Consider the following 27,179-nt stretch of genomic DNA (forward strand, 5'->3'; position numbering starts at 1 on the left):
AGTCTACACGTGAGAAAAAACGCATTTTCAGCCGATTTAAACGTCGAAAAGGCGAATCGGTTGAACGCTTCAGTCATTACTCTATGTGACAGTGTCAGAAAGTGTAAATACAATGATAAACTAGTATGTGCTGCTAATGTGTTGTTTGCCAACCAGTTTTAGGCCCATATAAAGTGTATTTTTCGAGTTATGATCATTTTCCGAACTTTGGACGATTTGCTGTCTAGCTGAATTAGAGAAACACCGAACCATTGTCTCTTTGTAGGCGCATGATTCAGAATACTGCAGTACAGCATAGAAATTTAATTAATATGATGAACTATTATGTGCTTCCTAAGTGTTTCTCACAGAGTTCTAGGCCCATCTAACATGTATTTGTGGAGTTATGATCATTTTCAGAACTTTGGACGATTTGCTGTCGAGCTGAATTAGAGAAACACCGAACCATTGTCTCTTTGTAGGTGAATGATTCAGAATGCTGCAGTACACCATATAACTTTAATTAATATGAGGAACAATTATTTTGCTTCTTAAGTCTTTCTCAAAGACAGTTTAAATACAATGATGAACTAGTATGTGCTGCTTATGTCTTGTTTGTCAACCAGTTTTAGGCCCATATAAAATGTATTTTTCGAGTTCTGATAATTTTCATCAAAGTCTACACATGTGGGAAAAAATGCATTTTCAGCCGATTTTAACGTCGATTTGGTGGAACGGTTAAACGCTTCAGTCATTACTCTATGTGACAGTGTCAGACAGTTTAAATACAATGATAAACTAGTATGTGCTGCTAAAGTGTTGTTTGTCAGCCAGTTTTAGGCCCTTATAAAATGTATTTTTCGAGTTATGATCATTTTCAGAACTTTGGACGATTTGCTGTCTAGCTGAATTAGAGAAACACCGAACAATTGTTTCTTTGTAGGTGCATGATTCAGTATACTGCAGTACAGCATAGAAATTTAATTAATATGATGAACTATTATGTGCGTCTTAAGTGTTTCTCACAGAGTTCTAGGCCCATCTAACATGTATTTGTGGAGTTATGATCATTTTCAGAACTTTGGACGATTTGCTGTCGAGCTGAATTAGAGAAACACCGAACCATTGTCTCTTTGTAGGTGAATGATTCAGAATGCTGCAGTACACCATATAACTTTAATTAATATGAGAAAATTATTTTGCTTCTTAAGTCTTTCTCAAAGACAGTTTAAATACAATGATAAACTAGTATGTGCAGCTAAAGTCTTGTTTGTCAACCAGTTTTAGGCCCATATAAAATGTATTTTTCGAGTTCTGATAATTTTCATCAATGTCTACACGTGGGAAAAAACGCATTTTCAGTCGATTTTAACGTCGATTTGGCGGAACGGTTAAACGCTTCAGTCATTACTCTATGTGACAGTGTCAGTCAGTGTAAATACAATGATGAACTAGTATGTGCTGCTAAAGTCTTGTTTGTCAACCAGTTTTAGGCCCATATAAAATGTATTTTTCGAGTTCAGATAATTTTCATCAATGTCTACACGTGGGAAAAAACGCATTTTCAGTCGATTTAAACGTCGATTTGGCGGAACGGTTAAACGCTTCAGTCATTACTCTATGTGACAGTGTCAGTCAGTTTAAATACAATGATGAACTAGTATGTGCTGCTAATGTCTTGTTTGTCAACCAATTTTAGGCCCATATAAAATGTATTTTTCGAGTTCAGATAATTTTCATCAAAGTCTACACGTGGGAAAAAACGCATTTTCAGCCGATTTAAACGTCGAAAAGGCGAATCGGTTGAACGCTTCAGTCATTACTCTATGTGACAGTGTCAGAAAGTGTAAATACAATGATAAACTAGTATGTGCTGCTAATGTGTTGTTTGCCAACCAGTTTTAGGCCCATATAAAATGTATTTTTCGAGTTATGATCATTTTCCGAACTTTGGACCGTTTGCTGTCTAGCTGAATTAGAGAAACACCGAACCATTGTCTCTTTGTAGGCGCATGATTTAGAATGCTGCAGTACACCATATAACTTTAATGAATATGAGGAACTATTATGTGCTTCTTAAGTCTTTCTCAAAGACAGTTTAAATACAATGATAAACTAGTATGTGCTGCTAAAGTCTTGTTTGTCAACCAGTTTTAGGCCCATATAAAATGTATTTTTCGAGTTATGATAATTTTCATCAAAGTCTACACATGTGGGAAAAAACGCATTTTCAGCCGATTTAAACGTTGAAAAGGCGGATCGGTTAAACGCTACAGTCATTACTCTGTGCGACAGTGTCAGACAGTTTAAATACTATGATGAACTAGTATGTGCTGCTAAAGTGTTGTCTGTCAACGAGTTTTAGGCTCATATAAAATGTATTTTTCGAGTTATGATCATTTTCAGAACTTTGGACGATTTGCTGTCTGGCTGAATTAGAGAAACACCGAACCATTGTCTCTTTGTAGGTGAATGATTCAGAATGCTGCAGTACACCATATAACTTTAATTAATATGAGAAACAATTATTTTGCTTCTTAAGTCTTTCTCAAAGACAGTTTAAATACAATGATGAACTAGTATGTGCTGCTAAAGTCTTGTTTGTCAACCAGTTTTAGGCCCATATAAAATGTATTTTTCGAGTTCTGATAATTTTAATCAAAGTCTACACATGTGGGAAAAAACGCATTTTCAGCCGATTTAAACGTCGAAAAGGCGGATCGGTTAAACGCTTCAGCCATTACTATGTGACAGTGTCAGACAGTTTAAATACAATGATAAACTAGTATGTGCTGCTAAAGTGTTGTTTTTCAAACAGTTTTAGGCCCATTTAAAATGTATTTTTCGAGTTATGATCATGTTCAGAACTTTGGACGATTTGCTGTCTAGCTGAATTAGAGAAACACCGAACAATGTCTCTTTGTAGGTGCATGATTTTTAATGCTGCAGTACACCATATAACTTTAATTAATATGAGGAACAATTATGTGCTTCTTATGTCTTTCGCAAAGACAGTTTAAATACAATGATAAACTAGTATGTGGTGCTAAAGTGTTGTTTGTCAACCAGTTTTAGGCCCATATAAAATGTATTTTTCGAGTTATGCTCATTTTCAGAAATTTGGACGATTTGCTGTCTAGCTGAATTTGAGAAACACCGAACCATTGCCTCTTTGGCGGTGCATGATTTAGAATGCTGCAGTACACCATATAACTTTAATTAATATGAGGAACAATTATGTGCTTCTTAAGTCTTTCGCAAAGACAGTTTAAATACAATGATAAACTAGTATGTGCTGCTAAAGTGTTGTTTGTCAACCAGTTTTAGGCCCATATAAAATGTATTTTTCGAGTTATGATAATTTTCATCAAAGTCTACACATGTGGGAAAAAACGCATTTTCAGCCGATTTAAACGTCGAAAAGGCGGATCGGTTAAACGCTTCAGCCATTACTCTGTGACAGTGTCAGACAGTTTAAATACAATGATAAACTAGTATGTGCTGCTAAAGTGTTGTTTGCCAACCAGTTTTAGGCCCATATAAAATGTATTTTTCGAGTTATGATCATTTTCCGAACTTTGGACCGTTTGCTGTCTAGCTGAATTAGAGAAACACCGAACCATTGTCTCTTTGTAGGCGCATGATTCAGAATACTGCAGTACAGCATAGAAATTTAATTAATACGATGAACTATTATGTGCTTCTTAAGTGTTTCTCACAGAGTTCTAGGCCCATCTAACATGTATTTGTGGAGTTATGATCATTTTCAACACTTTGGACGATTTGCTGTCAAGCTGAATTAGACAAACACCGAACCATTGTCTCTTTGTAGGTGAATGATTCAGAATGCTGCAGTACACCATATAACTTTAATTTATATGAGGAACAATTATTTTGCTTCTTAAGTCTTTCTCAAAGACAGTTTAAATACAATGATGAACTAGTATGTGCTGCTTATGTCTTGTTTGTCAACCAGTTTTAGGCCCATATAAAATGTATTTTTCGAGTTATGATCATTTTCAGAACTTTGGACGATTTGCTGTCGAGCTGAATTAGAGAAACACCGAACCATTGTCTCTTTGTAGGTGAATGATTCAGAATGCTGCAGTACAGCATAGAAATTTAATTAATATGATGAACTATTATGTGCTTCTTAAGTGTTTCTCACAGAGTTCTAGGCCCATCTAACATGTATTTGTGGAGTTATGATCATATTCAGAACTTTGGACGATTTGCTGTCGAGCTGAATTAGAGAAACACCGAACCATTGTCTCTTTGTAGGTGATGATTCAGAATGCTGCAGTACACCATATAACTTTAATTAATATGAGGAACAATTATTTTGCTTCTTAAGTCTTTCTCAAAGACAGTTTAAATACAATGATAAACTAGTATGTGCAGCTAAAGTCTTGTTTGTCAACCAGTTTTAGGCCCATATAAAATGTATTTTTCGAGTTCTGATAATTTTCATCAATGTCTACACGTGGGAAAAAACGCATTTTCAGTCGATTTAAACTTCGATTTGGCGGAACGGTTAAACGCTTCAGTCATTACTCTATGTGACAGTGTCAGTCAGTTTAAATACAATGATGAACTAGTATGTGTTGCTAAAGTCTTGTTTGTCAACCAGTTTTAGGCCCATATAAAATGTATTTTTCGAGTTCAGATAATTTTCATCAAAGTCTACACGTGGGAAAAAACGCATTTTCAGTCGATTTAAACGTCGGTTTGGCGGAACGGTTAAACACTTCAGTCATTACTCTATGTGACAGTGTCAGACAGTTTAAATACAATGATAAACTAGTATGTGCTGCTAAAGTCTTGTTTGTCAACCAGTTTTAGGCCCAAATAAAATGTATTTTTCGAGTTCTGATAATTTACATCAAAGTCTACACGTGAGGAAAAAACGCATTTTCAGCCGATTTAAACGTCGAAAAGGCGAATCGGTTGAACGCTTCAGTCATTACTCTATGTGACAGTGTCAGAAAGTGTAAATACAATGATAAACTAGTATGTGCTGCTAATGTGTTGTTTGCCAACCAGTTTTAGGCCCATATAAAATGTATTTTTCGAGTTATGATCATTTTCCGAACTTTGGACCGTTTGCTGTCTAGCTGAATTAGAGAAACACAGAACCATTGTCTCTTTGTAGGCGCATGATTTAGAATGCTGCAGTACACCATATAACTTTAATGAATATGAGGAACTATTATGTGCTTCTTAAGTCTTTCTCAAAGACAGTTTAAATACAATGATAAACTAGTATGTGCTGCTAAAGTCTTGTTTGTCAACCAGTTTTAGGCCCATATAAAATGTATTTTTCGAGTTCTGATAATTTTCATCAAAGTCTACACATGTGGGAAAAAACGCATTTTCAGTCGATTTAAACGTCGAAAAGGCGAATCGGTTAAACGCTTCAGTCATCACTCCATGTGACAGTGTCAGACAGTTTAAATACAATGATCAACTAGTATGTGCTGCTAAAGTGTTGTTTGTCAACCAGTTTTAGGCCCATATAAAATGTATTTTTCGAGTTCTGATAATTTTTATCAAAGTCTACAGACGTGGCAAAAAATGCATTTTAAGCCGATTTTAACGTCGATTTGGTGGAACGGTTAAACGCTTCAGTCATTACTCTATGTGACAGTGTCAGACAGTTTAAATACAATGATAAACTAGTATGTGCTGCTAAAGTGTTGTTTGTCAAACAGTTTTAGGTCCATATAAAATGTATTTTTCGAGTTATGATCATTTTCAGAACTTTGGACGATTTGCTGTCTAGCTGAATTAGAGAAACACTGAACAATTGTCTCTTTGTAGGTGCATGATTTTGAATGCTGCAGTACACCATATAACTTTAATTAATATGAGGAACAATTATGTGCTTCTTAAGTCTTTCTCAAAGACAGTTTAAATACAATGATAAACTAGTATGTGCAGCTAAAGTCTTGTTTGTCAACCAGTTTTAGGCCCATATAAAATTTATTTTTCGAGTTCTGATAATTTTCATCAAAGTCTACACGTGAGAAAAAACGCATTTTCAGCCGATTTAAACGTCGAAAAGGCGAATCGGTTGAACGCTTCAGTCATTACTCTATGTGACAGTGTCAGAAAGTGTAAATACAATGATAAACTAGTATGTGCTGCTAATGTGTTGTTTGCCAACCAGTTTTAGGCCCATATAAAGTGTATTTTTCGAGTTATGATCATTTTCCGAACTTTGGACGATTTGCTGTCTAGCTGAATTAGAGAAACACCGAACCATTGTCTCTTTGTAGGTGAATGATTCAGAATGCTGCAGTACACCATATAACTTTAATTAATATGAGGAACAATTATTTTGCTTCTTAAGTCTTTCTCAAAGACAGTTTAAATACAATGATGAACTAGTATGTGCTGCTTATGTCTGGTTTGTCAACCAGTTTTAGGCCCATATAAAATGTATTTTTCGAGTTCTGATAATTTTCATCAAAGTCTACACATGTGGGAAAAAATGCATTTTCAGCCGATTTTAACGTCGATTTGGTGGAACGGTTAAACGCTTCAGTCATTACTCTATGTGACAGTGTCAGACAGTTTAAATACAATGATAAACTAGTATGTGCTGCTAAAGTGTTGTTTGTCAGCCATTTTTAGGCCCTTATAAAATGTATTTTTCGAGTTATGATCATTTTCAGAACTTTGGACGATTTGCTGTCGAGCTGAATTAGAGAAACACCGAACCATTGTCTCTTTGTAGGTGAATGATTCAGAATGCTGCAGTACACCATATAACTTTAATTAATATGAGAAAATTATTTTGCTTCTTAAGTCTTTCTCAAAGACAGTTTAAATACAATGATAAACTAGTATGTGCAGCTAAAGTCTTGTTTGTCAACCAGTTTTAGGCCCATATAAAATGTATTTTTCGAGTTCTGATAATTTTCATCAATGTCTAAACGTGGGAAAAAACGCATTTTCAGTCGATTTAAACGTCGATTTGGCGGAACGGTTAAACGCTTCAGTCATTACTCTATGTGACAGTGTCAGTCAGTTTAAATACAATGATGAACTAGTATGTGCTGCTAAAGTCTTGTTTGTCAACCAGTTTTAGGCCCATATAAAATGTATTTTTCGAGTTCAGATAATTTTCATCAATGTCTACACGTGGGAAAAAACGCATTTTCAGTCGATTTAAACGTCGATTTGGCGGAACGGTTAAACGCTTCAGTCATTACTCTATGTGACAGTGTCAGTCAGTTTAAATACAATGATGAACTAGTATGTGCTGCTAATGTCTTGTTTGTCAACCAGTTTTAGGCCCATATAAAATGTATTTTTCGAGTTCAGATAATTTTCATCAAAGTCTACACGTGGGAAAAAACGCATTTTCAGCCGATTTAAACGTCGAAAAGGCGAATCGGTTGAACGCTTCAGTCATTACTCTATGTGACAGTGTCAGAAAGTGTAAATACAATGATAAACTAGTATGTGCTGCTAATGTGTTGTTTGCCAACCAGTTTTAGGCCCATATAAAATGTATTTTTCGAGTTATGATCATTTTCCGAACTTTGGACCGTTTGCTGTCTAGCTGAATTAGAGAAACACCGAACCATTGTCTCTTTGTAGGCGCATGATTTAGAATGCTGCAGTACACCATATAACTTTAATGAATATGAGGAACTATTATGTGCTTCTTAAGTCTTTCTCAAAGACAGTTTAAATACAATGATAAACTAGTATGTGCTGCTAAAGTCTTGTTTGTCAACCAGTTTTAGGCCCATATAAAATGTATTTTTCGAGTTCTGATAATTTTCATCAAAGTCTACACATTTGGGAAAAAACGCATTTTCAGCCGATTTAAACGTCGAAAAGGCGAATTGGTTAAACGCTTCAGTCATTACTCTGTGTGACAGTGTCAGACAGTTTAAATACAATGATGAACTAGTATGTGCTGCTAAAGTGTTGTTTATCAAACAGTTTTAGTCCCATAGAAAATTTATTTGTCGAGTTATGATCATTTTCATCATAGTGTGCACATGTGGGAAAAAACGCATTTTCAGCCGATTTAAACGTCGAAAAGGCGAATTGGTTAAACACTTCAGTCATTACTCTGTGTGACAGTGTCAGACAGTTTAAATACAATGATTAACTAGTATGTGCTGCTAAAGTGTTGTTTGTCAACCAGTTTTAGGCCCATATAAAATGTGTTTGTCGAGGTATGAGCATTTTCATAACATTGGACGGTTTGCTGTCTAGCTGAATTAGAGAAACACCGAACCATTGTCTCTTCAGAGGTGAATGATTCAGAATGCTGCTGTACAGCATAGAAATTTAATTAATATGATGAACTATTATGTGCTTCCTAAGTGTTTCTCTCAGATTTCTATGCCCATCTAACATGTATTTGTGGAGTTATGATCATTTTCAGAACTTTTGACGGTTTGCTGTCTAGCTGAATTAGAGAAACACCGAACCATTGTCTCTTCAGAGGTGAATGATTCAGAATGCTGCAGTACAGCATAGAAATTGAATTAATATGATGAACTATTATGTCCTTCTTATGTGTTTCTCACAGAGTTCTAGGCCCTTCTAACATGTATTTGTGGAGTTATGATCATTTTCATCATTGTGTGCACATGTGGGAAAAAACGCATTTTCAGCCGATTTAAACGTCGAAAAGGGGAATTGCTTAAACGCTTCAGTCATTACTCTGTGTGACAGTGTCAGACAGTTTAAATACAATGGTGAACTAGTATATGCTGCTAAAGCGTTGTTTGTCAAACAGTTTTAGGCCCATACAACATGTATTTGTCGAGGTATGAGCATTTTCAGAACATTGGACGGTTTGCTGTCTAGCTGAATTAGAGAAACACCGAACCATTGTTTCTTCAGAGGTGAATGATTCAGAATGCTGCAGTACAGCATAGAAATTTTAATAATATGATGAACTATTATGTGCTTCCTAAGTTTTTCTCTCAGATTTCTATGCCCATCTAACATGTATTTGTGGAGTTAGGATCATTTTCATCATAGTGTGCACATGTGGGAAAAAACACATTTTCAGCCGATTTAAACGTCGAAAAGGGGAATTGGTTAAACGCTTCAGTCATTACTCTGTGTGACAGTGTCAGACAGTTTAAATACAATGGTGAACTAGTATATGCTGCTAAAGTGTTGTTTGTCAAACAGTTTTAGGCCCATGTAAAATGTATTTGTCGAGTTATGATCATTTTCATCATTGTGTGCACATGTGGGAAAAAACGCATTTTCAGCCGATTTAAACGTCGAAAAGGGGAATTGGTCAAACGCTTCAGTCATAACTCTATGTGACAGTGTCAGACAGTTTAAATACAATGGTGAACTAGTATATGCTGCTAAAGCGTTGTTTGTCAAACAGTTTTAGGCCCAAACAACATGTATTTGTCGAGGTATGAGCATTTTCAGAACATTGGACGGTTTGCTGTCTAGCTGAATTAGAGAAACACCGAACCATTGTCTCTTCAGCGGTGAATGATTCAGAATGCTGCAGTACAGCATTGAAATTTAATTAATATGATGAACTATTATGTGCTTCCTAAGTTTTTCTCTCAGATTTCTAGACAAATACATGTTGTATGGGCCTAAAACTGTTTGACAAACAACGCTTTAGCAGCATATACTAGTTCACCATTGTATTTAAACTGTCTGACACTGTCACACAGAGTAATGACTGAAGCGTTTAACCAATTCCCCTTTTCGACGTTTAAATCGGCTGAAAATGCGTTTTTTCCCACATGTGCACACAATGATGAAAATGATCATAACTCGACAAATACATGTTAGATGGGCCTAAAACTGTTTGACAAACAACACTTTAGCAGTATATACTAGTTCACCATTGTATTTAAACTGTCTGACACTGTCATACAGAGTAATGACTGAAGCGTTTAACCAATTCCCCTTTTCGACGTTTAAATCGGCTGAAAATGCTTTTTTTCCCAGATGTGCACACTATGATGAAAATGATCATAACTCGACAAATACATGTTAGATGGGCCTAAAACTGTTTGACAAACAACACTTTAGCAGCATATACTAGTTCATCATTGTATTTGAACTGTCTGACTCTGTCACTCAAAGTAATGACTAAAGCTTTTGACCAATTTGCCTTTTCGACGTTTAAATCGGCTGAAAATGCATTTTTTCCCACGTGTGCACACTATGATGAAAATGATCATAACTCCAGAAATACATGTTAGATGGGCATAGAAATCTGAGAGAAAAACTTAGGAAGCACATAATAGTTCATCATATTAATTAAATTTCAATGCTGTACTGCAGCATTCTGAATCATTCACCTCTGAAGAGACAATGGTTCAGTGTTTCTCTAATTCAGCTAGACAGCAAACCGTCCAATGTTCTGAAAATGCTCATACCTCGAGAAATACATGTTGTATGGCCCTAAAACTGTTTGACAAACAACGCTTTAGCAGCATATACTAGTTCACCATTGTATTTAAACTGTCTGACACTGTCACACAGAGTAATGACTGAAGCGTTTAACCAATTCCCCTTTTCGACGTTTAAATCGGCTGAAAATGCGTTTTTCCCACATGTGCACATAATGATGAAAATGACCATAACTCGACAAATACATGTTAGATGGGCCTAAAACTGTTTGACAAACAACACTTTAGCAGCATATACTAGTTCACCATTGTATTTAAACTGTCTGACACTGTCACACAGAGTAATGACTGAAGCGTTTAAGCAATTCCCCTTTTCGACGTTTAAATCGGCTGAAAATGCGTTTTTTCCCACATGTACACATAATGATGAAAATGATCATAATTCGACAAATACATGTTTTTTTTTTTTGTTTTTTTTTTTGTTTTTTTTTTTAATATAAAAATACAGAATCATCAACAGTAACAATTATGCCAAGAAAACATTTTTAAACACTTGGGAAATACATGTTTTCCCTTTTTCTCCCATTCTCTATCCTATCAGAATGCGAAGGAGAGAGAGTGGCATTCAGTTTCCTGGAGTAGGGTAGTTTGTTGCATGAATTGGCTTACAAAAAGGTCTTTGTTTCCTCCATATACCAACGATAGGTGGGCTTTTAGTGAGTTTCCAAAGAGGCTTTGTATGCTTACGTCTCTACCCTCATATAGTGCCAAGTTCCTTCTTGTCCATGTTGCGCGCCTGGCAAATGCCAGCACAGTGTTTATCAGTAAGTTTTCCGTTGGACTCTTTGTTTTGGGGGGGGGGCCAAACATGTAGGCCCAGTCCCATGTAAGCCCTGTTAGTCTCCTAAGGCCACAATGTTCCACCAGTAGGCTCTTGACCCTCTCCCTATAGTTCGTGAGGGCCGTGCACCTAAGGAACAGGTGCTCAATGTCTTCTGCTTCTTCCATGCAGACCGCACACTCCCTCTTGTGCAAGTCTTTGTGTATTTGATGCAGGATGATGCCAGTAAAAATCCTCCTGTGCCTTATCTTGAAATCCAGGTGGAAGATGGCTGATGTGGCAAAAGGGATTTCCATGTTGTTCCATATATTTCTAATTGAATAGCCAGGAAATATCCTTGACCAGGCCTTTTCTGAAGCTGGAATTGTCACAATCTTTGAAATGAGTAATCTATACCAGTCTCTGGTTTTCACTGATTGGATGGTGGGGAATTTTCCTCTAAGGCACAGGAGGAAGTTCAGGGCATCATCCTGCACCTTGGGTCCTTTCTCTTTGAGCATGCCTCGCCACTCAGGTAGTAGGCTTTGATCAAATTTTTCCCCGAAAGAGACAATCAGTTTTTCCCTGTATTGCACCTTCCATCTGTCTAATTCCCAAAGTACATTCCCTATATCAAAGTTCCCTTTGTGGTCGGTCACCTGTCCCACTCTTGTTAGGCCTGCTGCCGTCAAGTGACTGCTGACGAGGTTTCTCCCATTATAGGTGAAGCATGGATTCGAGAGGAAAGGTAACTGCAGCACATGCTCTTTTTTACTGCACTCGGGTCTGAGGTGGGGGAGTATCCTTCCCCATGCCTCCAGCACCTCCTGGTAGAAGCCCGGCAGGCCACTGTAGGTTTTTCTGGGGTAGTGGGTACAGAGATTGTATTTGCTCCTCTCCCCAAACTCCGCCAGGTAGCCTGCGAGTGCGTCCTCCCAGGGATACTGCCTGGTCGAATCCAAGAATTTCCCTATCAATTTAACCCTCAGTGCGTCTCTTTTGGCACCAATGTCAATCAGCCCTAATCCCCCCTCCCGTTTATTAGCAATTAACGTCCTGTGGGCGATCATATTTCCCTTACCCTTCCAAAGAAAGGAGGATATCTCACCGTTCAATGAATTTAGTGCCCAATCGGGCAGCTCACAGGTTCCCAAAGCATGATTAATTTTTGACAGCACTAAGGCATTAGATACTATTACCTTTCCTTTTAGACTAAGCCCCCTCGCCCTCCACAGGTTCAAGGTACACTGTATTTTAATTATCACACTCTTCCATGTTTTATCTCTTGCTTCACTCTCGTCTTTCCCAATGTACACACCCAAGATTTCTCTGCACCCTGTGGTCTCTTTAAGGCCCCATTTGTTTATCGTTTTTTGATTCTTACCGCAGAACATTATTGCAGATTTTTCTTTATTGATTCTTGCGCCAGAGGCTTTCTCATAGGCCCCTAGGTGTTTGAAGACATGGTCTATGCTGTCACCATCCGAGACCATGATATTAATGTCGTCTGCATATTGGACTATTTTGGTTTTGTTGCCATTTGGCGTTAAGATACCTTTTATATTTTTGTCTTTCAGTATTAGGAGTGCGAGGGGTTCTGCGACCAGGGTGTATAGCAGAGCTGAGAGGGGGCATCCCTGTCTCACCGACCTCTCGATCCGAATGTCCCTGGTGAGAAGTCCGTTGCATTTCACCCTGCTACTCGCACTTCGATATAACACCTTGATCCAATCGATGAACTTTGCTCCGAAGCCGAACTTTTCCATTACGGACCAGAGGAACGGATGCTCAACCCTGTCAAAAGCTTTTTCTAGGTCTACTCCAAGCAGCAGGCCCCTCTGCATAGTCATTGTTTTTACTGTATCCCTAATTGTATTGATGGAGTCTGTAATATCTCTGCCTGGGATACTGTAAGTTTGCGTATTGCTGATGATTGAGCCTATTACTGCTTTAAGTCTATTAGCCAGAATTTTTGCCAGAATCTTATAATCTGAATTGAGTAGGCTAATTGGCCTATAGTTTTTCAGTTGGTTCCGGCATCCTTTATTCTTAAATACAATTGTGATGATACCTTTTGTGAGGGAGTCCGGAGTTGTCTGGTTTACTCTAATACTAGTGTAAAGTTTTAGCAGCAAGGGGGCCAGCTGGGCTTTGAAGCACTGGTAGAACTCTGTCGAGATTCCGTCTGGGCCTGGGTCTTTTGTTCTTATTTAGTCCATCTATTGCCAGTTCTACTTCCGCTAATGTGATTACCGTGTCGCACTCTTCTTTGTCGATGTGATTTATTTCCCTATCAATACATTCCAGTATTTCTTTAGTTTGTTTTGGATTGGAGCTGTTACTAGTAAAGAGGTTCTCGTAATACCTATGTATTTCGTCCAGTATGTCTTCCTGCTCAACTATTATTTCCCCCTTACTATTTTCAATCGGACCCATTCTGGCTTTGTTTTGGTTTTTTTTTTCTAGGCCAAGGAAAAAAGCTGTACATTTCTCCCCATCTGTGATATTTTTAAATCTACTTCTAACAGCTGCTCCTATGCATCTTTTCTTTTCAAAAGAGTGAAGTTTAGCTTCATATTCTTCAAATTTTGCACAACTTCTGTCAGGGTCATGGTCAAGTAATGTAATTTCTTTTGCGAGGAGGTCCCTTAATGTTCTCTCCTCCATTCCTTCCCGCCATCCTTTCTCTTTACTATAATTTATACAGGCTCTCTTAATTCGTCTTTTTACATCGTCCCATGATTTAATGTAGTTTCCTTCTACAGCTAATTCATCTGTTATATTGCTCAGTAGATTCCTTATCTTTTTTTTGAAGGTTTGGTCCTCAAGGAGACTGGCATTGAAGCACCAGATGCCCCCACCTCTGGGCCTTCCATCGTCCCCTAATTGCCAATATAAAGATGCGTGATCGCTCCAGCTATTGAACTCATATTTAATTTTGTTAATGTCTCTGATAATGCTGGAGGAAGCCAGACAGAGATCGATTTTGGACTGTTTGAGGACCCCCTTTACAATCAGCCTTCTCGAGAAGTCCCGCTTCAAAGGGTTTGAGATTCTCCACATTTCTACTAGGTTATGGTGATTTATCAAATTCATTAGGGTTGTTCGACTGGCGTCACTCTTGAAGGTATTGTTTACTGACACGTCCATTTTTGTTAGAGCCACATTAAAGTCTCCAGTTATTATTACATTGTTTCCGTACCATTTCTTTAATTTAATAAAAAACTGCTTTCTATGATTTTCATTGTTTGGTGCATATATGTTAATTATTCTATATCGTTGTTTATTAAGTGAAAAATCTACAATTAATACTCTGCCTTGATCGTCTTTGTATATCTCTTCAGCACTCATGCCTAAAGCAATCTTAGATATGATTGCCACCCCGCATGATCTTGCTGACCCGTGGTTTGAAAATACCTGCTTGTTTCTCTGGTTCGCCACATAGTCGTGATGCTCCTGGTCCCACCAAGTTTCTTGCAGGCAGACTACATCCGAGTTCAAAGTTTGCAGTACAGAATCTATTTTCGATTTTGAGCGCAGGCCGTTAGCATTTAGAGAAGTGAAGCTAATCATAAGAGTCACACTGAGAAGAGAGTATGATTTTCGACATTTAGTTATTAACTCTGTCTTTGTTTCTCTTGCTTCTCCTTCTCATCTGCTTTTCACTTAGCCTTTTCCCAATTCTGTTCATATGAGACAAGTCTATCTCGGATTCGGCCTCACTTGCACTTGAGATCAGGTTATCAAGAGGCAGTCGCTGGAGGGGCTGGGACTGAGATGATGACCTATTCATCATTCCCATCTCAGATGCAGGATCTCTGATTTGCTTCAGCAGCAGCGGGGTAGGAGCGGGGGTGGGGCCCACTCCCAAGGCTAGCACCTCCCCTCCCACCTCCGCCTTCAGCCTCGCTCCTCGTCTCGCTCCGCTCTCCTCGTCAGAGCCGGGGCTCAGATCTAGCCTCACCTCGCTTGCTTGGTTCATACTACCCGCCACTGCAGGTTGAGTTTCATCCCTCACATCCGCCTGCCCCGTCTCAGTCTCCATTTTATTTTCATCCTCGCTATGCAGTTCGCCTTGCCTATCGGTTGAAGCGGCCGTCGTCACCAGCGGAGCGCCGCCGTCCTCCTCGCTCTTATTGCAGTCACATTCATTCCAAGTGTTATGACACAGGTCACATTTCTTGGCACTTTGGCACTCTCTCGCAAAGTGTCCTTGCGATCCACATTTGCGACAGAAGAACTCCGGACATTCCCGTAGGATATGTCCAGGCTGTATACAGAGGCGGCAGACCTTTGATTGTCTATCGTGAATGACGCGGAAGTACTCTGGCCCTATGGCAGTGTGAAACTTTGCAGAGTATGGAAGACTCTGAACTAATTTATTGAATTTTACTCTCATAAACCGTGTACCGTCCGCAATACGGGTTCCTGGCCACATTCTGCGCTTAATCGGCGAGGTGGCCGACACGCCCCAACCATGTAGCTTCCCCAGTATTTCGTCGTCAGTAATATAAGCCGGGAGGTTGAGGAAGGAAACGACCATCTCGTCATTCCTCAATTCTCTGGCTATTATTCTTACCTCTCCAATCTTGAATCCCTCCAGCAGGCGATCTTTCCCTCTTTGGTCACTCATTGTAAGTTCGTATCGTCGATCTCCGGTGGTGCGGCAAGCTAGTAAACCGCCGCAGAGCTCTCGCACGTTCTTCATCAATTCCGTCGTCGTAATACTTTCCTCCCCTTGCAGTTCCACACAGACTGTAAGCTCTTTTCCATAGCTTCTGTCTGCTTCGCCGCCACCTTTTGGTGCGTTTGCTTCTTCATTCAGCCGTACGTGATCCATTTTCCCGGTCGCAGAGTTTGTTTCAATGTGATCGGTCATCGCACACCCGAAGAAAAAGGGTGGTTGGGGTGTGTGGGGGGGGGGACCCCCCACGCACTGAAAACAACCACTGCTGGAGGATCAGTCACATAAAAATGAAAAAGATTCCGTAAAGACGTTCTGGAGTCCGGAAAAAACTCCCTTCCGTGTTCCACCCGCGGTGTTCCACTTCCTGGTGCTGTCGGATGCCAGTCGCGCATGCGCACTGGTTGACAAACAACACTTTAGCAGCATATACTAGTTCACCATTGTATTTAAACTGTCTGACACTGTCACACAGAGTAATGACTGAAGCGTTTGAGCAATTCCCCTTTTCGACGTTTAAATCGGCTGAAAATGCGTTTTTTCCCACATGTACACATAATGATGAAAATGATCATAACTCGACAAATACATGTTAGATGGGCCTAAAACTGTTTGACAAACAACACTTTAGCAGCATATACTAGTTCACCATTGTATTTAAACTGTCTGACACTGTCACACAGAGTAATGACTGAAGCGTTTAACCAATTCCCCTTTTCGACGTTTAAATCGGCTGAAAATGCGTTTTTTCCCACATGTGCACACTATGATGAAAATGATCCTAACTCCACAAATACATGTTAGATGGGCATAGAAATCTGAGAGAAAAACTTAGGAAGCACATAATAGTTCATCATATTAATTAAATGTCTATGCTGTACTGCAGCATTCTGAATCATTCACCTCTGAAGAGACAATGGTTCGGTGTTTCTCTAATTCAGCTAGACAGCAAACCGTCCAATGTTCTGAAAATGCTCATACCTCAACAAATACATGTTGTATGGGCCTAAAACTGTTTGACAAACAACACTTTAGCATCATATACTAGTTCACCATTGTATTTAAACTGTCTGACACTGTCACACAGAGTAATGACTGAAGCGTTTAAGCAATTCCCCTTTTCGACGTTTAAATCGGCTGAAAATGCGTTTTTCCCACATGTGCACATAATGATGAAAATGACCATAACTCGACAAATACATGTTAGATGGGCCTAAAACTGGTTGACAAACAACACTTTAGCAGCATATACTAGTTCACCATTGTATTTAAACTGTCTGACACTGTCACACAGAGTAATGACTGAAGCGTTTAACCAATTCCCCTTTTCGACGTTTAAATCGGCTGAAAATGCGTTTTTTCCCACATGTGCACACAATGATGAAAATGATCATAACTCCACAAATACATGTTAGATGGGCCTAGAAATCTGTGAGAAACACTTAAGAAGCACATAATAGTTCATCATATTAATTAAATTTCTATGCTGTACTGCGGCATTCTGAATCATTCACCTCTGAAGAGACAATGGTTCGGTGTTTCTCTAATTCAGCTCGACAGCAGATCGTCCAAAGTTCTGAAAATGATCATAACTCGAAAAATACATGTTGTATGGGCCTAAAACTGTTTGACAAACAACGCTTTAGCAGCATATACTAGTTCACCATTGTATTTAAACTGTCTGACACTGTCACACAGAGTAATGACTGAAGCGTTTAACCAATTCCCCTTTTCGACGTTTAAATCGGCTGAAAATGCGTTTTTTCCCACATGTACACATAATGATGAAAATGATCATAACTCGAAAAATACATGTTGTATGGGCCTAAAACTGTTTGACAAACAACGCTTTAGCAGCATATACTAGTTCACCATTGTATTTAAACTGTCTGACACTGTCACACAGAGTAATGACTGAAGCGTTTAAGCAATTCCCCTTTTCGACGTTTAAATCGGCTGAAAATGCGTTTTTTCCCACATGTACACATAATGATGAAAATGATCATAACTCGACAAATACATGTTGTATGGCCCTAAAACTGTTTGACAAACAACGCTTTAGCAGCATATACTAGTTCACCATTGTATTTAAACTGTCTGACACTGTCACACAGAGTAATGACTGAAGCGTTTAACCAATTCCCCTTTTCGACGTTTAAATCGGCTGAAAATGCGTTTTTTCCCACATGTGCACACAATGATGAAAATGATCATAACTCCACAAATACATTTTACATGGGCCTAAAAATCTGTGAGAAACACTTAAGAAGCACATAATAGTTCATCATATTAATTAAATTTCTATGCTGTACTGCAGCATTCTGAATCATTCACCTCTGAAGAGACAATGGTTCGGTGTTTCTCTAATTCAGCTAGACAGCAAACCGTCACAAGTTCTGAAAATGATCATAACTCCAGAAATACATGTTAGATGGGCATAGAAATCTGAGAGAAAAACTTAGGAAGCACATAATTGTTCATCATATTAATTAAATTTCAATGCTGTACTGCAGCATTCTGAATCATTCACCTCTGAAGAGACAATGGTTCGGTGTTTCTCTAATTCAGCTAGACAGCAACGGTCCAATGTTCTGAAAATGCTCATACCTCGAGAAATACATGTTGTATGGGCCTAAAACTGTTTGACAAACATCGCTTTAGCAGCATATACTAGTTCACCATTGTATTTAAACTGTCTGACACTGTCACACAGAGTAATGACTGAAGCGTTTAACCAATTCCCCTTTTCGACGTTTAAATCGGCTGAAAATGCGTTTTTTCCCACATGTGCACACTATGATGAAAATGATCCTAACTCCACAAATACATGTTAGATGGGTATAGAAATCTGAGAGAAAAACTTAGGAAGCACATAATAGTTCATCATATTAATTAAATGTCTATGCTGTACTGCAGCATTCTGAATCATTCACCTCTGAAGAGACAATGGTTCGGTGTTTCTCTAATTCAGCTAGTTAGCAAACCGTCCAATGTTCTGAAAATGCTCATACCTTGACAAATACATGTTGTATGGGCCTAAAACTGTTTGACAAACAACGCTTTAGCAGCATATACTAGTTCACCATTGTATTTAAACTGTCTGACACTGTCACACAGAGTAATGACTGAAGCGTTTAAGCAATTCCCCTTTTCGACGTTTAAATCGGCTGAAAATGCGTTTTTTCCCACATGTGCACATAATGATGAAAATGATCATAACTCGACAAATACATGTTAGATGGGCCTAAAACTGTTTGACAAACAATACTTTAGCATCATATACTAGTTCACCATTGTATTTAAACTGTCTGACACTGTGACACAGAGTAATGACTGAAGCGTTTAAGCAATTCCCCTTTTCGACGTTTAAATCGGCTGAAAATGCGTTTTTTCCCACATGTGCACAGAATGATGAAAATGACCATAACTCCACAAATACATGTTAGATGGGCCTAAAACTGTTTGACAAACAACACTTTAGCAGCATATACTAGTTCACCATTGTATTTAAACTGTCTGACACTGTCACACAGAGTAATGACTGAAGCGTTTAAGCAATTCCCCTTTTCGACGTTTAAATCGGCTGAAAATGCGTTTTTTCCCACATGTGCACATAATGATGAAAATGACCATAACTCGACAAATACATGTTAGATGGGCCTAAAACTGTTTGACAAACAACACTTTAGCAGCATATACTAGTTCACCATTGTATTTAAACTGTCTGACACTGTCACACAGAGTAATGACTGAAGCGTTTAAGCAATTCCCCTTTTCGACGTTTAAATCGGCTGAAAATGCGTTTTTTCCCACATGTGCACACAATGATGAAAATGATCATAACTCCACAAATACATGTTAGATGGGCCTAGAAATCTGTGAGAAACACTTAAGAAGCACATAATAGTTCATCATATTAATTAAATTTCTATGCTGTACTGCGGCATTCTGAATCATTCACCTCTGAAGAGACAATGGTTCGGTGTTTCTCTAATTCAGCTAGACAGCAAACCGTCACAAGTTCTGAAAATGATCATAACTCCAGAAATACATGTTAGATGGGCATAGAAATCTGAGAGAAAAACTTACGAAGCACATAATAGTTCATCATATTAATTAAATTTCTATGCTGTACTGCGGCATTCTGAATCATTCACCTCTGAAGAGACAATGGTTCGGTGTTTCTCTAATTCAGCTCGACAGCAAATCGTCCAAAGTTCTGAAAATGGTCATAACTCGAAAAATACATGTTGTATGGGCCTAAAACTGTTTGACAAACAACGCTTTAGCAGCATATACTAGTTCACCATTGTATTTAAACTGTCTGACACTGTCACACAGAGTAATGACTGAAGCGTTTAACCAATTCCCCTTTTCGACGTTTAAATCGGCTGAAAATGCGTTTTTTCCCACATGTGCACACTATGATGAAAATGATCATAACTCCACAAATACATGTTAGATGGGCCTAGAAATCTGTGAGAAACACTTAAGAAGCACATAATAGTTCATCATATTAATTAAATTTCTATGCTGTACTGCGGCATTCTGAATCATTCACCTCTGAAGAGACAATGGTTCGGTGTTTCTCTAATTCAGCTCGACAGCAAATCGTCCAAAGTTCTGAAAATGATCATAACTCGAAAAATACATGTTGTATGGGCCTAAAACTGTTTGACAAACAACGCTTTAGCAGCATATACTAGTTCACCATTGTAATTAAACTGTCTGACACTGTCACACAGAGTAATGACTGAAGCGTTTAAGCAATTCCCCTTTTCGACGTTTAAATCGGCTGAAAATGCGTTTTTTCCCACATGTACACATAATGATGAAAATGATCATAACTCGACAAATACATGTTGTATGGCCCTAAAACTGTTTGACAAACAACGCTTTAGCAGCATATACTAGTTCACCATTGTATTTAAACTGTCTGACACTGTCACACAGAGTAATGACTGAAGCGTTTAACCAATTCCCCTTTTCGACGTTTAAATCGGCTGAAAATGCGTTTTTTCCCACATGTGCACACTATGATGAAAATGATCCTAACTCCACAAATACATGTTAGATGGGTATAGAAATCTGAGAGAAAAACTTAGGAAGCACATAATAGTTCATCATATTAATTAAATGTCTATGCTGTACTGCAGCATTCTGAATCATTCACCTCTGAAGAGACAATGGTTCGGTGTTTCTCTAATTCAGCTAGACAGCAAACCGTCCAATGTTCTGAAAATGCTCATACCTTGACAAATACATGTTGTATGGGCCTAAAACTGTTTGACAAACAACGCTTTAGCAGCATATACTAGTTCACCATTGTATTTAAACTGTCTGACACTGTCACACAGAGTAATGACTGAAGCGTTTAAGCAATTCCCCTTTTCGACGTTTAAATCGGCTGAAAATGCGTTTTTTCCCACATGTGCACATAATGATGAAAATGATCATAACTCGACAAATACATGTTAGATGGGCCTAAAACTGTTTGACAAACAATACTTTAGCATCATATACTAGTTCACCATTGTATTTAAACTGTCTGACACTGTGACACAGAGAAATGACTGAAGCGTTTAAGCAATTCCCCTTTTCGACGTTTAAATCGGCTGAAAATGCGTTTTTTCCCACATGTGCACAGAATGATGAAAATGACCATAACTCCACAAATACATGTTAGATGGGCCTAAAACTGTTTGACAAACAACACTTTAGCAGCATATACTAGTTCACCATTGTATTTAAACTGTCTGACACTGTCACACAGAGTAATGACTGAAGCGTTTAAGCAATTCCCCTTTTCGACGTTTAAATCGGCTGAAAATGCGTTTTTTCCCACATGTGCACATAATGATGAAAATGACCATAACTCGACAAATACATGTTAGATGGGCCTAAAACTGTTTGACAAACAACACTTTAGCAGCATATACTAGTTCACCATTGTATTTAAACTGTCTGACACTGTCACACAGAGTAATGACTGAAGCGTTTAAGCAATTCCCCTTTTCGACGTTTAAATCGGCTGAAAATGCGTTTTTTCCCACATGTGCACACAATGATGAAAATGATCATAACTCCACAAATACATGTTAGATGGGCCTAGAAATCTGTGAGAAACACTTAAGAAGCACATCATATTAATTAAATTTCTATGCTGTACTGCGGCATTCTGAATCATTCACCTCTGAAGAGACAATGGTTCGGTGTTTCTCTAATTCAGCTAGACAGCAAACCGTCACAAGTTCTGAAAATGATCATAACTCCAGAAATACATGTTAGATGGGCATAGAAATCTGAGAGAAAAACTTACGAAGCACATAATAGTTCATCATATTAATTAAATTTCTATGCTGTACTGCGGCATTCTGAATCATTCACCTCTGAAGAGACAATGGTTCGGTGTTTCTCTAATTCAGCTCGACAGCAAATCGTCCAAAGTTCTGAAAATGGTCATAACTCGAAAAATACATGTTGTATGGGCCTAAAACTGTTTGACAAACAACGCTTTAGCAGCATATACTAGTTCACCATTGTATTTAAATTGTCTGACACTGTCACACAGAGTAATGACTGAAGCGTTTAACCAATTCCCCTTTTCGACGTTTAAATCGGCTGAAAATGCGTTTTTTCCCCCATGTGCACATAATGATGAAAATGATCATAACTCGACAAATACATGTTAGATGGGCCTAAAACTGTTTGACAAACAACACTTTAGCCGCATATACTAGTTCACCATTGTATTTAAACTGTCTGACACTGTCACACAGAGTAATGACTGAAGCGTTTAAGCAATTCCCCTTTTCGACGTTTAAATCGGCTGAAAATGCGTTTTTTCCCATATGTGCACACAATGATGAAAATGATCATAACTCCACAAATACATGTTAGATGGGCCTAGAAATCTGTGAGAAACACTTAAGAAGCACATAATAGTTCATCATATTAATTAAATTTCTATGCTGTACTGCGGCATTCTGAATCATTCACCTCTGAAGAGACAATGGTTCGGTGTTTCTCTAATTCAGCTAGACAGCAAACCGTCACAAGTTCTGAAAATGATCATAACTCCAGAAATACATGTTAGATGGGCATAGAAATCTGAGAGAAAAACTTACGAAGCACATAATAGTTCATCATATTAATTAAATTTCTATGCTGTACTGCGGCATTCTGAATCATTCACCTCTGAAGAGACAATGGTTCGGTGTTTCTCTAATTCAGCTCGACAGCAAATCGTCCAAAGTTCTGAAAATGATCATAACTCCAGAAATACATGTTAGATGGGCATAGAAATCTGAGAGAAAAACTTAGGAAGCACATAATTGTTCATCATATTAATTAAATTTCAATGCTGTACTGCAGCATTCTGAATCATTCACCTCTGAAGAGACAATGGTTCGGTGTTTCTCTAATTCAGCTAGACAGCAACGGTCCAATGTTCTGAAAATGCTCATACCTCGAGAAATACATGTTGTATGGGCCTAAAACTGTTTGACAAACATCGCTTTAGCAGCATATACTAGTTCACCATTGTATTTAAACTGTCTGACACTGTCACACAGAGTAATGACTGAAGCGTTTAACCAATTCCCCTTTTCGACGTTTAAATCGGCTGAAAATGCGTTTTTTCCCACATGTGCACACTATGATGAAAATGATCCTAACTCCACAAATACATGTTAGATGGGTATAGAAATCTGAGAGAAAAACTTAGGAAGCACATAATAGTTCATCATATTAATTAAATGTCTATGCTGTACTGCAGCATTCTGAATCATTCACCTCTGAAGAGACAATGGTTCGGTGTTTCTCTAATTCAGCTAGTTAGCAAACCGTCCAATGTTCTGAAAATGCTCATACCTTGACAAATACATGTTGTATGGGCCTAAAACTGTTTGACAAACAACGCTTTAGCAGCATATACTAGTTCACCATTGTATTTAAACTGTCTGACACTGTCACACAGAGTAATGACTGAAGCGTTTAAGCAATTCCCCTTTTCGACGTTTAAATCGGCTGAAAATGCGTTTTTTCCCACATGTGCACATAATGATGAAAATGATCATAACTCGACAAATACATGTTAGATGGGCCTAAAACTGTTTGACAAACAATACTTTAGCATCATATACTAGTTCACCATTGTATTTAAACTGTCTGACACTGTGACACAGAGTAATGACTGAAGCGTTTAAGCAATTCCCCTTTTCGACGTTTAAATCGGCTGAAAATGCGTTTTTTCCCACATGTGCACAGAATGATGAAAATGACCATAACTCCACAAATACATGTTAGATGGGCCTAAAACTGTTTGACAAACAACACTTTAGCAGCATATACTAGTTCACCATTGTATTTAAACTGTCTGACACTGTCACACAGAGTAATGACTGAAGCGTTTAAGCAATTCCCCTTTTCGACGTTTAAATCGGCTGAAAATGCGTTTTTTCCCACATGTGCACATAATGATGAAAATGACCATAACTCGACAAATACATGTTAGATGGGCCTAAAACTGTTTGACAAACAACACTTTAGCAGCATATACTAGTTCACCATTGTATTTAAACTGTCTGACACTGTCACACAGAGTAATGACTGAAGCGTTTAAGCAATTCCCCTTTTCGACGTTTAAATCGGCTGAAAATGCGTTTTTTCCCACATGTGCACACAATGATGAAAATGATCATAACTCCACAAATACATGTTAGATGGGCCTAGAAATCTGTGAGAAACACTTAAGAAGCACATAATAGTTCATCATATTAATTAAATTTCTATGCTGTACTGCGGCATTCTGAATCATTCACCTCTGAAGAGACAATGGTTCGGTGTTTCTCTAATTCAGCTAGACAGCAAACCGTCACAAGTTCTGAAAATGATCATAACTCCAGAAATACATGTTAGATGGGCATAGAAATCTGAGAGAAAAACTTACGAAGCACATAATAGTTCATCATATTAATTAAATTTCTATGCTGTACTGCGGCATTCTGAATCATTCACCTCTGAAGAGACAATGGTTCGGTGTTTCTCTAATTCAGCTCGACAGCAAATCGTCCAAAGTTCTGAAAATGGTCATAACTCGAAAAATACATGTTGTATGGGCCTAAAACTGTTTGACAAACAACGCTTTAGCAGCATATACTAGTTCACCATTGTATTTAAACTGTCTGACACTGTCACACAGAGTAATGACTGAAGCGTTTAACCAATTCCCCTTTTCGACGTTTAAATCGGCTGAAAATGCGTTTTTTCCCACATGTGCACACTATGATGAAAATGATCATAACTCCACAAATACATGTTAGATGGGCCTAGAAATCTGTGAGAAACACTTAAGAAGCACATAATAGTTCATCATATTAATTAAATTTCTATGCTGTACTGCGGCATTCTGAATCATTCACCTCTGAAGAGACAATGGTTCGGTGTTTCTCTAATTCAGCTCGACAGCAAATCGTCCAAAGTTCTGAAAATGATCATAACTCGAAAAATACATGTTGTATGGGCCTAAAACTGTTTGACAAACAACGCTTTAGCAGCATATACTAGTTCACCATTGTAATTAAACTGTCTGACACTGTCACACAGAGTAATGACTGAAGCGTTTAAGCAATTCCCCTTTTCGACGTTTAAATCGGCTGAAAATGCGTTTTTTCCCACATGTACACATAATGATGAAAATGATCATAACTCGACAAATACATGTTGTATGGCCCTAAAACTGTTTGACAAACAACGCTTTAGCAGCATATACTAGTTCACCATTGTATTTAAACTGTCTGACACTGTCACACAGAGTAATGACTGAAGCGTTTAACCAATTCCCCTTTTCGACGTTTAAATCGGCTGAAAATGCGTTTTTTCCCACATGTGCACACAATGATGAAAATGATCATAACTCCACAAATACATTTTACATGGGCCTAAAAATCTGTGAGAAACACTTAAGAAGCACATAATAGTTCATCATATTAATTAAATTTCTATGCTGTACTGCAGCATTCTGAATCATTCACCTCTGAAGAGACAATGGTTCGGTGTTTCTCTAATTCAGCTAGACAGCAAACCGTCACAAGTTCTGAAAATGATCATAACTCCAGAAATACATGTTAGATGGGCATAGAAATCTGAGAGAAAAACTTAGGAAGCACATAATTGTTCATCATATTAATTAAATTTCAATGCTGTACTGCAGCATTCTGAATCATTCACCTCTGAAGAGACAATGGTTCGGTGTTTCTCTAATTCAGCTAGACAGCAACGGTCCAATGTTCTGAAAATGCTCATACCTCGAGAAATACATGTTGTATGGGCCTAAAACTGTTTGACAAACATCGCTTTAGCAGCATATACTAGTTCACCATTGTATTTAAACTGTCTGACACTGTCACACAGAGTAATGACTGAAGCGTTTAACCAATTCCCCTTTTCGACGTTTAAATCGGCTGAAAATGCGTTTTTTCCCACATGTGCACACTATGATGAAAATGATCCTAACTCCACAAATACATGTTAGATGGGTATAGAAATCTGAGAGAAAAACTTAGGAAGCACATAATAGTTCATCATATTAATTAAATGTCTATGCTGTACTGCAGCATTCTGAATCATTCACCTCTGAAGAGACAATGGTTCGGTGTTTCTCTAATTCAGCTAGACAGCAAACCGTCCAATGTTCTGAAAATGCTCATACCTTGACAAATACATGTTGTATGGGCCTAAAACTGTTTGACAAACAACGCTTTAGCAGCATATACTAGTTCACCATTGTATTTAAACTGTCTGACACTGTCACACAGAGTAATGACTGAAGCGTTTAAGCAATTCCCCTTTTCGACGTTTAAATCGGCTGAAAATGCGTTTTTTCCCACATGTGCACATAATGATGAAAATGATCATAACTCGACAAATACATGTTAGATGGGCCTAAAACTGTTTGACAAACAATACTTTAGCATCATATACTAGTTCACCATTGTATTTAAACTGTCTGACACTGTGACACAGAGTAATGACTGAAGCGTTTAAGCAATTCCCCTTTTCGACGTTTAAATCGGCTGAAAATGCGTTTTTTCCCACATGTGCACAGAATGATGAAAATGACCATAACTCCACAAATACATGTTAGATGGGCCTAAAACTGTTTGACAAACAACACTTTAGCAGCATATACTAGTTCACCATTGTATTTAAACTGTCTGACACTGTCACACAGAGTAATGACTGAAGCGTTTAAGCAATTCCCCTTTTCGACGTTTAAATCGGCTGAAAATGCGTTTTTTCCCACATGTGCACATAATGATGAAAA

This window comes from Zeus faber, assembly GCF_960531495.2.
Source record: "Zeus faber genome assembly, chromosome: 10".
In the NCBI taxonomy this organism is placed as follows: domain Eukaryota; kingdom Metazoa; phylum Chordata; class Actinopteri; order Zeiformes; family Zeidae; genus Zeus; species Zeus faber.